Raw genomic sequence first — 14,365 nt, 5'->3', positions numbered from 1 at the left:
AGGCTATTTATTCTGTTAATACACACTGTTGTGGAACGTAACTAAATGAACAGTTAAAACCCAAAATTCCACAAAACTTTCAGAAATAATATTCATGATTATTTTAGCCGAAAACAGCTGATCTGTGTATTGTATTGAGAAAACAGTATCCTTACTACGTCTAAAACTATAAATTTTTATAAAAACTGTCGACTCGAATTTTACAAATTGGCGCCACATACGTATATCAGAACGTTGAAAGAATTTCAGACGTCGAAAGATTACGATATGCACACCTAAATTCAGTATTAATTTAAAAGAAGTTACTTCGGAAATATTAACCAATAAAAGAGAAAAAATATTTAAAACAACGCCTCAAAAATTAATTAAACAAAAAGTGCTACAGTCCTTTAAACTAAACAAAACAACATTAAAATTTTAACTTATTAGAAAGAGTGACATTAAAAGTAAATAAAGTAATTGTTATTTTGATATCAGTTGCACTATTAATAAACCACTGAAATTTTGAAATTAATTGAAGAAAAAATGTGCATAGTATGTTGAACATCAGTTTTTCAAGATTTTATTCGTCGAATTACGATTAAACTCAAATAATATCTACTTAAATTTCAACTTCATATAGAACCCTTTTCCATCCAGTGATCCCGTATAGGTGATTCAGTATAGGTCCCTTTTCCATCCAGTGATATTCTGCAATGAAAAGAAAAATGCATTACAATTCAAAAAATACAACACTAAAAAGCAAAATATAAGTACGATATATCAATAAAAAAATTTTCTTTTGCATGATAAGTATTGTATTACTTATTAAATGGAGACGAAATTAGTTGTAATATGACTCAAGAACCACCATGAGCACATTAAATACGTAGCATTTTTAATTAACAAAATTATTTATTTTGTACTAAAATCTTGAAATTACATTCAAAGCGCGCAAATCAGTCTTTCACAGCGGAAATTACTGAAAAAGTTGTGTTTAATTTTAGGTAGAAACAAGTTACCTTCCTGAATTAGAATAACTCAAATAATAAATCAGTTCCCCTTCATGTCACATGAAGACTCATCCGGGGCAGAATATTGAAAGTATAGCGGTATTTTGAATAAATGAGAATTAAGGGTAGTTCTTCACGGAGTACTCTAAAGAGAGATCTGCGTTTCCGCATAAGATCAACTATCCCAAAAAAGTGAACCTCGACACCTCGAACGCCGTCATAATTTAAGTAATTTTGTCTTAAATAAATTAAGGAATCAGCCAGCCAACTACCATTGCCGATCCACAAGCATCCTCATCGAGTTTGATGAAAAAACCTGGTTAAATAGGGTTATTTAGCCCTGCTTCTGAGGTGAATCCACAGGTTCTACTGGCGATCGCAACCGTGACTTCTTTAACAATTTTTTGCTTCGTCAAATGAATCACGAATCATACGAAACAGGACACAATTGGAAAACCTAGAAGAACGTTTCCATGTCGATTAATCTCCAGAAACGATGAGATTAATTGGACCGCAAGATGACCAAAGTTGACAGATCCTAATTTTTCAAGACATTGTTTACTTATATTAAAAGGCCAATGAGACGCATCAGTTGGTGAGATACTGCCAGAAGATGCGAAAATGCAATAAATAAAGCAATTTATTTTCATTTATTTAACGCGTTTTATGGTTTTAACAAAGAATTTTACAATCTATCTGCACTATTCTTAAGTTCTACCAACACGTAATCCAATGTCTGTTTGACATATCCCAAATCAAAACCACAATATCGTCAATACAATATTTTGTAGCTTCACTATTTTTTCAAAGTACACCATGACAGTGTACTTGTACCTATCTGCGCCATTGTGTTGGAAAATTGTGTGCCTACAGTAATGCAATTGACGATATTAATATGCGGGCTCTTTGATCTGAATGCGTTAATTATTCGGTTTGTGGCTACGCTAAATTTCAGTTCGGATTCAATGTTCTTTGTTACCAATTGCGAAATTAATTAGTTTTGTCTGACTAACCAAACAAGGGATTGCGGATTGTGATTTATAAGTAATGATACAGTTAGATCCTCGAATATATTATACCAACCCATCCCGTCAGCATCCCGCTTTAATGAATACTTCTCCTACATTATATACATATTTTTATATTTTGCTAGCATTTCGCAAGGGCTTCGCTCACAGAAATTAATATTGTTTCTCCATAAAAGCTTTTATCAATCAACCCTTATAACGTTTTAATTTTATGTAATGTTGTCATCTTAGATTTCAAATACAAACGTAGCAACAACATTTCATCCTTAAGGGTTGCTTTTTAAAAATTGCCAAAACACGTATTTGCTTAATTTCAACAATGAGCAACCTTCGAGTAAATCCGAGTACAAATAAAATATACCCGATGGAAACGTTGTAACCTCTTTTCATTTGATTAATAATATAAAAGTTTCAAGTAAATTTAACCACAAATAAAGTATGTCCCAAACAAAAATTGCAACACCTTTTTGCCCCTCCCCCTTTGGAGGTTGAATTTTTTTAAAATGTCGAGATAGGTCTTTCAGAAATTAAATGAGAGACCATTAAGACCAAGTTTCAAGTAAATCTGACCACAAATAATATATGTCTCATTTAAACATAGCAACTCCTATTCACCACTCCTCCCCCCTAACAGAGATTGTATTTTGTTGTGCATTTTTAACAAATGAACGGTTAGACTGATGTTTTGACTAATAAATTTTTCGTTTTGCTGTCAGTTGCGTGTTGTTATTCCATGTCAGTTGCGTTTTCTTATACCGTTTCATGTTAAGTTTCACGAGAACGGGATAAAAAAGTATCCTGGTTCTAAGGTACCTCCCTACCAATTTTCAGCCAAATCGGTTCAACCGTTCTTCATTTATAAATAGTGTAACTAACATGTCTTTTTTTATGTATATAGATTATTTATTAAACTTACTTGTAGTTGATTAAATTGTTAGTATAAAAGTAAGCAACGAATTTGTTTAAAGTTAATTTTTAAATCAGCAACATCTAGCACAAGCTAAAAATCTTTTTTCTATTTTTATTATATCGTTCCACATTCAAATCCACCATAAATATCACATTGATAGTACTATAATAATTGGGAAACAATTAGAAAGTGTAAGGCAGTTACGAACAACGAAGTCTAAAGTAGGCAAAACTAATAAGATTTATGCATATAACACATTTAAAAGGAATCATAGAAAAGCAGGGTAGATACTGTAATAATAATGTAGGTAAGAAACGAGGTAGAAGTCATTTTGATAGAAAATGAAGAAAAAGACGGATAGACGAAGACAGTAGTCATAGCAAAAAAATAGACGCGGAAACATGCGAGAAATTTAAAACAATTTCCTGTGCGTCAAAAGGGCGGAAGAATTATTACAGAAAGTCCAATTTGAGGGTTATAAGAAAGAATTATGTACAGAAGCGGACTTGGACAAAAGTGGAACCGAGACAAAAACGGACCTACATCCATTACATGTAGCAATTTGATTACAGTTGCGGAAGGTAAAGGAATGGGTCGACGACAAAAGTGAAACTATCATTTAACTACAATTTAGGTTTGATTATATGTTTGGCAATATAATATTATTATCATCATTATAGGTAGTACGTCCTAAGACTAGTTTCTACTATTTCACTGTTTCCTATCCTGAGCATTTCCCTAAAACTAGAATATCCCACATCCCTAACTATTTGCGAACAATAATTTTTGTGTTGCTTTAAAATTTATGGTGGTAATAAGTCTGCTTTTGTCCAATCCTATTACCATATTTACAGATAAATTTAAAAGTTAAAATTTTTGTTCGCTCCAATTAATGTCCAAAATACGTATTAAAGATCATTGACGACCACATAAAACAAATTTTTTTCTATCCCACGCTAACAGTATTTTTTGTTTTTGGATAGAAGGTACTTTGTGACCTTTTCTGTACTCCTAACAATATGTGTACACCATTTGATGATAGGTTTTACTCGCGGCTTCGCTCGCGTTGATGTTCAAAATACATGTCAAAAATCATTGACGACCACATTAAACAAATTTTCTTCTATTCCTCGGCAACAGTATTGTTTTTCTGGATAAAAGGTACCCTATGTCCTTTTCTGTACCTCTGACGATGCGTGTATAAAATTTTATGATGATCGGTTGAGTAGTTAACGCCTGAAAGTGTAACAAACAAACAGATTCACATTCGCATTTATAATATTAGTTAGGATAATGTGAAACAAACGATGTGTTTCAGCAAATAATAAGTCCATCCACTCTGTAACAGTAACAATTTTTACTCTTATTAGGTGCCTATATGTGTATTTATTATAGTACCAATTTAATAGTGTTATTGGAAATTCGTGTCGTTAGTAACCACAACTAAGTTGTGAATATGTCAAAGTCATCTTAAATTTATGACTTATGCGATTGTTATTACCAGATCGTTCGCATCTACTGGCCATTAAGTGGTGGTAACATTTTACAAGTAGCACCCGACAATAGATACAGACAATGTAGCATTCAATGTTTGTTCGCAGAGTACTGTTTCATCACCAGCGTCGTCCCTGCCGCCGCCCCAACCCCCTATCACCACCTCGCCGCATCTGATAATAAACCCATATATAAGTGCGGCATTAGTGCCGCTATTTGCACAGTTAACGAGACTGTTAAGCAAACAGGATATAAACCTCGTAAACACGGCGTGATAGCTCGCGAGTTGTAAAGAGGGTGCTGTCTTTCACCACCAACAATACCCTTCCTGCTTACTGTTGCCGAACCCCAATCCCCGAAACTTTACTTGGGAATAACGATTTGTTTTATATCACCCAAAATTGGCAGCTTTGAAAATTAAATAAACATTTTATTTAGTTGAGAGAAACCGTTAGAAATGTACTCGATAATGTATATGTATAATAAAAGTCAACTATTACAGTTGTCAATAAGGAATACTAATTGGTAGTAAGTTAACTACTAAGTATAACTGCCTGTTAATCTAAATAAAATATATAAAAGAATGTCGTGTTAGTTACCCTATTTATAACTCAAGAACGGCTGAACCGATTTGGCTGAAAATTGGTGGGGAGGTATCTTAGAACCAGGAGACGGACATAGGCAACTTTTTTTTATTCCGTTCCCGTGGAACTTGACGTAATAAAAAGTGGTATAAGAAAACGCAACTGACAGCAAAACGAAAAATTTATCGGTCAAAACATCAGTCTAGCCGTTCATTGGTTAAAAATGGCATAACAAAAATTCACTCTCTATTGAGGGGGAGGAGTGGTGAATAGAAGTTACAATGTTTAAATGGAACATATATTTTCTCACATTTTAAAAAATTGAACTTCCAAAGAGGAGAGTAAAAAGGTGTTGCAATTTTTATTTGGGACATACTTTATTTGTGATTGAATTTACTTGAAACATGGTATATATACTGTTTTATTATTAATCTAATGAAAAGAGGTTGCAACGTTTCCATGGGGTATATTCTATTTGTACTCGGATTTACTCGAAGGTTGCTCGTTGTTGAAATTAAACAAATACCTGTTTTGGCAATTTTTAAAAATTGATCGTTAAGGATGAAATGTTGTTTCTACGTTTGTATTTGAAATCTAAGATGGCGACATTACATAAAATTTAAACGTTGTAAGGATGAATTGGGAGTTAAAAGGTTTTATGGAGAAACAATATTAATTTCTGCGAGTGACGCGGCGGGGAAAAGCTAGTTTTGAATAAATAAATGAATAAACGAAACTAGAACCAAAAACAACTCAAAATTTATTTTATATGTAATTATATCTGTTTTCTTGTAATTTAGTCGGTGTGAACCAAAATTCTTACAATATTATGCAGCAAAAGTTTAGTTGTGATATACAGGATCTGCTTGATCTGCTTATTGGAAAAAGTATCCTAAATGTAGACAGCACTCTTGTTCACACATACAGCCATACAGACTACACCGTAATATTGAAACTAAAACTAAATTTAACTCTGTTCTTCACAGCAATATTTAAAATACCGTTTAACTTTTTTAAATTACGAACAAATTTCACAAAAATTATCATATCTCACCACCTTTGGGTAAAACTTTGGGTAAAGTTCTCTATTAGTTTTATGAAGCGTTCTTGTGATTCTTTAATGTACCTATGCACATACATTTACTAATTTCTGGATGTACAAAATATGTTAAAAACGTACAAATGTACGATTTTATTCAATTTTATGGAATCATTCCAAGTATTTCTATAAAATAAAACTAAATTATGACGGAAACGATGTTTTTATATGAAAAAGTAATTAGTATATATACAGGGTGTCTCAAGTAGGCGGGTTTCTTCAACAACTTCTTCACAGTTGAAGATATCAAAAAAAGTTTCTTACGAAAGTTATACTACTTATATAAGTATTTATAATACCAATTTATATCAGAGTATCAAGTATGCCTTGGTCGGCGATTCGCTTTTATCTACCTTTGTTCTTACGGACGTTAATTTCGTGTGCTTAAGGTGTTGAGTAACATTTCGTTATATACGTTGTTCATTTCTGAACTGTAGTGCTTTTAGCTTTGAGTCAAGACGAAAGGATCGGTATGGTTTTTGCTTTTGCTTGGGACGTCCTGTATTTGAGTATTTCTGAAACTGATAGATAACAGCTACGAGGACAAGCATCCAACAAAAAAGTTAATGATACTGAAAGACATTTCTACATTTATTTGACAAATGCACCACTAATAACTTATATGTGCTCAAATAAAGAAAATTTGAATGTTACGTAATATTAAGGACAACAACAAATTCTTGAAAAAACTCTTTATGGGATATTACGATCCGGACTTGGTGGTGGTGGTGCTAGTTAATGACCAGCTACGCGTTTCGCTGAAGGATAATTCGCAATTCAAATTAACGGGGTCGTCTGTATAAGCCACATTATAAACATTTGTAACGATTTCATTTAAATTGCACATTTATCAAACGAAACGGTGCTGACGTTGGCACATCGCAGATTATGCGCGCGGGCTCTAATTTCCGAAATTAATACCGCAGTCAACAGCAACAAAAGAAACATAATCCGCATTATTTATCGACTCGGAGGTTCACCTCCCAAGAATTTCTTCTTATTTTCCAGCTCCCGTCAGGTTTATGCGAGACTGTCAGATCTTTAAAAAGATCGGACTAAGCGAAAATTAAAATTAATTAATTTGTGAAATTAAAATTCCTTTACATATTTTATAATAAAACTAATTGACAGGTAAAGTCAAGTGGAGGATGCTCCGAAGCTTATCAAGATTAGGGTCGATAAATATAATATCTATTTTTCATGTCTTAGGAGGTTTCCAAAAAGCAATAATATCTTAAATTTTTGTTAAAATAATGCTCTATTAAAAGAAGTCGTTCGCTGAGTCGAGAAGTAGTTGCTACAACTCGGGGTAGTAGTAGTAAACGCTATATCTAATCAGTACTCCGGAATATTTAAAAGGTACCATCTGAAAGCAGTGTAAAGTGCATCTCGTGATAGCGCCACAACGTGGGTGTAAAAAAAATGCACAAAAAGTACCCCAGTTAACAGGTCATCAACGATTGTACTCGGTTGCCGTGCTATCTGATAAAACACTCATACCTACTCGTAACCTTCACAACAGCTGGTACACAGACAGGTTAATTTGCACGTGTGATAAAGTAGTTACTTTTCGAATGGTGGAGCTACTGTTACTACTACAAAATACAAAAACAAGTTGAGTGTAAAAATATTAAACAATAAATAAACGTATTCGCACGGAGAATAATAGCATTAATGCTGGTAAGAGAGCAGTCTCTCTAAACTACGCTGGAGGATAGGGCGGAATGCCCTCTTCTGCCTCCTTTTGTAAGAATGGGTTGGTGGTGGATGGGATGAGATATATAAGACGAACTAAATGAAAACAGAGAAGAAATGAAAGATTGTTCCTGAAATATTTTTTCTGCCGAAAGCATTTGCCCATCATTAAGTAAATATAATATAATATAAATAAAAAAATAACAATTCTCTGTCAATTATTATTTTACTTATGAATTTAATATTAAAAATTTAATAAAGGCAAGGTATATTTAATAAACAGTAATTTAGCCGCTCTGTTGCCGGACAATCTTCAATTTTGATACTTTTAGAGAGTACCTACAGATAAAACTCCTCTTTAAAAATGGGAAACTAGATGCACAAGTGGATGTTAAAGTGTGCGGAACTTCTGCAGCTGCGGAAGCAGAATTAGAGATCTGTTGCAACACTAATGTATATATATATATGTATGTTAAAATAGTGATACGGCGTGTTCTAAAAACAAGTTGTCTGATTTCCCCTATTTTAATTTTTTATTTAAATTGCGTTGCCTGAATTTTGATACTTGTTTACAGAGAAAATGTAGCTGATGTGTAAATTGCTTTTATATATAAATTTCAAGAGCAATTTTAGATGCGTATTTATACATTTTGTTCTAATGTCGCTCACGAGTCTTCTACGAGAAAATTCCAGGTAGAGATTATTTTATAATTGAATGTTACGATAAGACGATACACTTTACAAGTCTATACTTGTATACGTAAATGTGGTTGTTCGTGTGTGTGACTCCTCCTGAGGCTTCTTATCACTTGTGCTTGTGAGAAAATATTAAGAGACGTGAAGCTTTATTTCCTTCTTCAAGTTATTATCGATCTCTTTTATATCCCCGGCGTGAAATTGTTTGCCTAGGGGTTTTCGTCACCGAGATACAGACACGAAGAAAAACGATATCCTTCTTTTTACCGTTTATACTTTTTCGTAAACACGATAAACGAGTCAAAAAACCTCGGGCAACCAAAGAAAAAAGTAATGAAATAGAACTGTTCGAACAGACTGAGCACAATATGACGTTCAATCAAATAAATATCTGAGGTACGAGATGAAGTGGTAGGAGAAGAAATTACATGCTTGGGTATTGGGTTAGATGTTTTAATGTAATACTGTTATTGAATAACCAACAAAACTATCATCATCATCGTCATAGGGTCGTCAGTCCTAAGACTGGTTGGACACTAACCTCCACTCTTTCCTATCCTGAGCTAAACTTTGCATTTCCCTAAAACTAGAACAACCCATATCCTTAATTATTTGCGAACAGTAATCTAACCTAGGTCTTCCTCTACCCCTCATAACTCCTGTTTCTGCCTCCAATGCCTTCAAATCTCGCCTATTTTTTATTGACTTTCATAGAGTCCTCTGTTCTTCTATTCTTTCTAATACCTCTTCATTTCTAACCTTTTCTACCCACGTTATCTTCATCATTCGCCTATAACACCACATTTCGAAGGCTTCTAACCTTTTCTTTTCCGCCGCGCCTACTGTCCTTGTTTTGCACCCGTACAACGCCGCGCTCCAATCTTACACCTTTAAAATGTCTATAAACTAACTAAATATTATTAAGACAGACAGCAAGGAATTGATTGAAAGGAGTTAGTTACGGATTGTACCTTTAGCGATCTAAGTCTAAGCTTGCCAAAAATAAAAAAAAGCCTTCAGTTGCAAATCGTGCACCGAGGACTCCATACAAATTTGTAGGTATAGAAATAGTTCGTCTGTCACGAGAATTAAATCTCGAAGATTTTTCCAGCCTTTTCCGAGGATGTTTTACGTTTCTCCCCAAAATCAGTCCCCAAAATACATATTTCTCATATCTCCAAGAGATTACCTATTACTTTCAATATTATACCACTTCGTGTTCCTGAGATAACTGGTCTTGACAAACGGACTGACGGACATAGAAGTGATCCTTTATGGGTTACTTTTTCCTTGTGAGATACGCAACCCAAAAAAGAACTTTGGTGCGTTTTCATTCCCATCGACCTCCACTTGTAGGTAGGACGAAAGCCCTTCTTCAGCTGTCAATTGGATTTGTGGGAATAGGTGTATGGTGGTGGTTGGAGAGGGACACAGGAGAAAAACAAAAGGAAGACTCTAAAAGAGCGAGAGGTCATCTATGGAATATGAGTATCTGAGTATTTGTCTACACGTTTTAGGGAAACTCAGAGAAACGGGGACTAAAGTAGGCGGGCCGAGGATTAAAACGAAATGTACTTTTGATTTATGACTTATTGATGATGACCGTCTATATATTACATCACATGACGATGAAAGGGGGAAGGTATTCTAAGAAAGTTCAGCAATGGGGGCGACGGCTTTTACAATTAAGAAAATGTAACTTTTGAAGGTACTTTAATAAATTTGAAAATTAACTGTTTCAGTTGACAAAAAAAAATTTGAAGTTGATGAATATCTACAGATTAATTAATGATACTAGATAAAAAAAATTGGGGCCATTTTTGCTAAATGCCTATAAACGCATGTGTACCTACCCAACAGTGTTAACGTTTGGCATGTACACGCACAAGGTGTAAGTTTCAGATCGCAATAACGCCTGAATTATAAGTAGGGCAAGTTGGGAACTTGACATTTAATTAATTTTTCCGGGCCTTCAAGGGAGGCACCTACACCACCTGCTTTTCTAACACAGTATCGTAAAATGCAGAATACGTAGCACCTACTTGAAAATAAGATTAGTTTACGTATATAATTTTTATTGAAACAAAAAACACTTGTTCTATTTTACTGTAGTAGAATAATAACATTCTAAATAAAACGAATTGTTCTATAGCATTTTGTAATTAGGGGTTGCAGCCTCCCGCCGGCTACACGCTGCGTTATTACCGTTCCTGACAAAAACTCGTCGCGTCCTACTGCTTCCTACTACCTGGAGTGCGACGGTATGGGCGAATTAATTCACGTTTGTCTGCGCTCAACTGGCAGCTCATCATATTAAAATCTCTCAAAACATCGTGTAATTTCTGCCCTATTCATCAAATCGACTGATCACAAAATTATATAAATTACTTTAAAAGTCGTTTATCAAAGTCAGCGGAAATCGATTTTCCCGTTTGGTATATACTCTCATATATACATATGCAGTATATAAACACATGTACAGTATGTACGTAAAATAGTATTAGTAGAATGAATAATGAACCTTGGGTTAACCGCCATGAAAAACCGGCTCTCCCCCCAAATGGAACTGCAGGATACTAACCGCCATTGGCATCGCTAACCTCACCATACTCGCATAATAAAAGACAATGACCATCCCAATAATAAAGCATATGCGAAATTAATTCCAGTTTACGTCCTTTGTTCAAAATTACGAAAGAATTGTTGGTTTACTTTGCAAAGTCGGTATTGCTTTAATGAACTAAACAAAAGCTCAGATACTACTAATCATAATAATAAAATTAATAACTGAAAAAACAAAAACATATTGAGAAAATTCCTTTAGATGAAATAAAAGACATGTGGAATCAGAACATAGTTCGAATTATTCCAATAATGTTATCATCAATAGGCGTTATACCTAAAACATTACATTCTGGCCTGGCCGAGTTGAAACTGCAGAAGTTTACTCACATAAGTCTACAGAAATCAGCAATCCTTGATACATGCGGAATAGTGCGCAGATTTCTTAACAGTACTGGCATATCCCCGTTTTCTGAAACCACAACAGGTTAAATAAGAAGCGGAGTGTTTAATACTCACTGATCATATTTCAGGACAAGAAGATACGTTAGCTCCCTAAATTTTAAGAACAGAGAAGTGGTTTCTATATCTCAAAAGATGTGAGTGAGGTTCTCTGGCATTAGCCCGTCTTCACTTGCTCAAAGTTACCAGTGAAAACTGAGAAGACCAGGATAATAATAAAAATAACTGAATAGAGCCCCGTTCTGTAATAATTATTTAGTCTAAATTTACGATTTAGTATGTTATGTAAAATCTCTACATCGAGGAAGGTCTTCAAAACCATTACTTTTTACTAACAACACGTACGTACGTTTAAATATGTTGAATAAACATTACTTATTTTCAATAATTTTGGTTTTGATTCTAAATTTATGTACCGATTATTTGCTAGAAAACTATTATTACAAGATTCCAAAATTGGGAGTTGTTTCACTCAAGGTAGAACAAGTTAGGAACATTCTATGTTGAGGGTTTTTCCGGCTGATGAGCCGTGGTTTATGACTCCTCAGGAGTTAATCCAAATAGACCACCGCCCATCAGTCCGAAAAACTCTCAACATAGAATTAACGCCGGCTGTGAAAGCCTACACTCAATCATTAAGTCAAGAACATTCAAACCTAATTTATTTTTATAAGTTTTAAAAAACATTCACACAACAGTGAAAGAAGAAATGTAGCAATAAAAAGTATAGACAAAAAATATTATTTTTAGAATCATGTGTAGTGTAATTTAAAAATTAAAAAAATTAACGATATTTATTTTTAAAAAATTGTAACTTCTGTTTTGTTGAGTGCTTATTTTACAAAGCAATCCCTACTACTGAATGTAAAGTTTATATGCTATGTATTTCTTCGGGGCGGAATCACAATATATTTTTGACCACGGGACGAAATCGTATCATGCCCTAATTTTACGTTTAAGTGTTTTAACGTTATTGTGTATGTAAAATATATATTATATTTTAAATCCATAAATTCAGTACTGTATGAAAATAAATAAAAGTAAAACAAAAATACTGGTATGCAACGGAAGAAAAGGTAGAGAAAGATATAAAGATAGAAGACGAAAAATTAGAAGAAGTGACTGGAAGTGATCTAGGAAGTCAGATAAGTTAGGACGAAAGGAGTAGTAGGAATATAAAGCAGAGGATGCTCGCGAATGGTTAATTTAGAAATTCGAAAAGGTTGCGTGGCGCAGTACGGGTGTGAAACATGGACGGTGGGCGCTGCGGAGAAGAAAAGGTTAGAAGCNCACCAGAAAAAGAAATTATCCGATTTCTCAAGAATGGTCAATCACAAATTTTGGAATGCGAATGGACGGTTGAACAATTCACTATTCGCCCCATTTCATCTTGCAGCATACGGTTTCGAAGATTACCTAATACATTTTGAAGAAAATATTGTAACAATTGGCCGAACGGAAATGCATTTTAATATATTTTATGATCCGGAGAACAGAGGACTCTATGGAAGTCAATAAGAAATAGGACACGTTCTTAAGCATGAAGGTCTAGTCAGAGACATATTAGAGGCAGAAACGGAAGTTAGGAGGAGTAGAGGTAGACCTGGACTTCGATTACTGTTCGCAAATAGTTAAAGATGTGGGTTGTTCTGGTTTTAGGGAAATGCGAAGATTAGCTCAGGATAGGAAAGAGTGGAGGTGGGTGTCTAACCAGTCTTAGGGCTGACGGCCTTATGAAGATGAATTTCAATGATAAATTATAACTTAGGATTCTTTTGGTCTAAACAGGTTGTCTAAAAGATGCAAGTAATTCGATATTCATAAAATAGTACCAATGGAAAAGTTCTCTTTCAAAAAAATTTTTAATGTCATCGATTACCGTTATTTCGAAAATTGAAGCCAGTTCAACCATAACGACGATGAAGCTGAAAATAACAACCTTAAAACATTCAAGAGACGATATCCCCAGTGTATGTAATTCCAGTAGCGCCCTTCCTTCTTATTTCAACATCATTCAGTTACTGTTACCACTAAACGATAACTTGGGTTATTCATATATACTACCCACGTATTTGCACATACAAATGTGTACATATGCAAGTTCGAATTTATACAAAGCCGCAGGCATGCAGTCTGCATCTTTCATACAGTTTGTCTACCCCGGAATGTGTTTAATTTCACGTGGTTTAAATATCAAAATTCCTTTGCCTGAAACTTTTAAGCCACGTATTCGGCTTATATACGTGCATACGCTAGCTTTAATGCTCTGACCGCATGCACATGTTATTGCGTTGTAGAGACGCAACGGAATTATTAACAACACAACACAACGCAATGTCGGACTTAAAGTAAACGAGCCCCAAAACTTTACTGTCTAATTTCTAACGCTCGGGTAATTAAACTAGAACGGAGAAACCAAAAAAATACTTTATCAAAATACATGAAATTAAAAGGTATAAAAAGTAGGTAGAGGCTTCCTCTATTTGAAAAAAATGTACCTAAATGTTAATACAAAAGAAAACTAGAACGTACAAAATTCCAATACATTGTATGTTGTAACTGGGGCGAAGCGAGCCGAAGCTGAGCGAAGCTCCATTCTTCCTCAATTCAAGACTTGACACGACGCTTCTTCTCTCGAACGACTTTATCGATATATAGGGTTGTTCGGAAAGTCATTTCGTTTTTTTTTTTGTGGAAATGAAAGACAGTTTTCGTATAATAAACAAATACTTTATTAAATTATATATTGACCGTTCTGGTCCAACACCTTTTGCCATCTTTCTGGTAGTAGCATAATTCCACGCTCATAAAATTTTTGGTCTTTGCTGGCAAAAAACTGATCG

The 14,365-nt window shown here is 34.3% G+C and overlaps 1 long non-coding RNA gene across 1 annotated transcript in view; it reads right to left on the bottom strand.

Annotated features, from left to right (window-relative positions):
* Positions 1-393: 393 nt before the first annotated feature.
* LOC112905189 overlaps positions 394-14,365 on the bottom strand; it is a 225,218-nt gene continuing 211,246 nt past the window's right edge. Inside the window, exon 3 of the long non-coding RNA XR_003231617.1 lies at positions 394-690. This is a non-coding gene — a long non-coding RNA (uncharacterized LOC112905189). The remainder of the gene's footprint in view (positions 691-14,365) is intronic.

The sequence above is a fragment of the Agrilus planipennis genome, unplaced genomic scaffold (assembly GCF_000699045.2).
Source record: "Agrilus planipennis isolate EAB-ADULT unplaced genomic scaffold, Apla_2.0 scaffold209, whole genome shotgun sequence".
Lineage (NCBI taxonomy): Eukaryota > Metazoa > Arthropoda > Insecta > Coleoptera > Buprestidae > Agrilus > Agrilus planipennis.
This window is presented reverse-complemented; position numbering and strand designations above follow the sequence as displayed.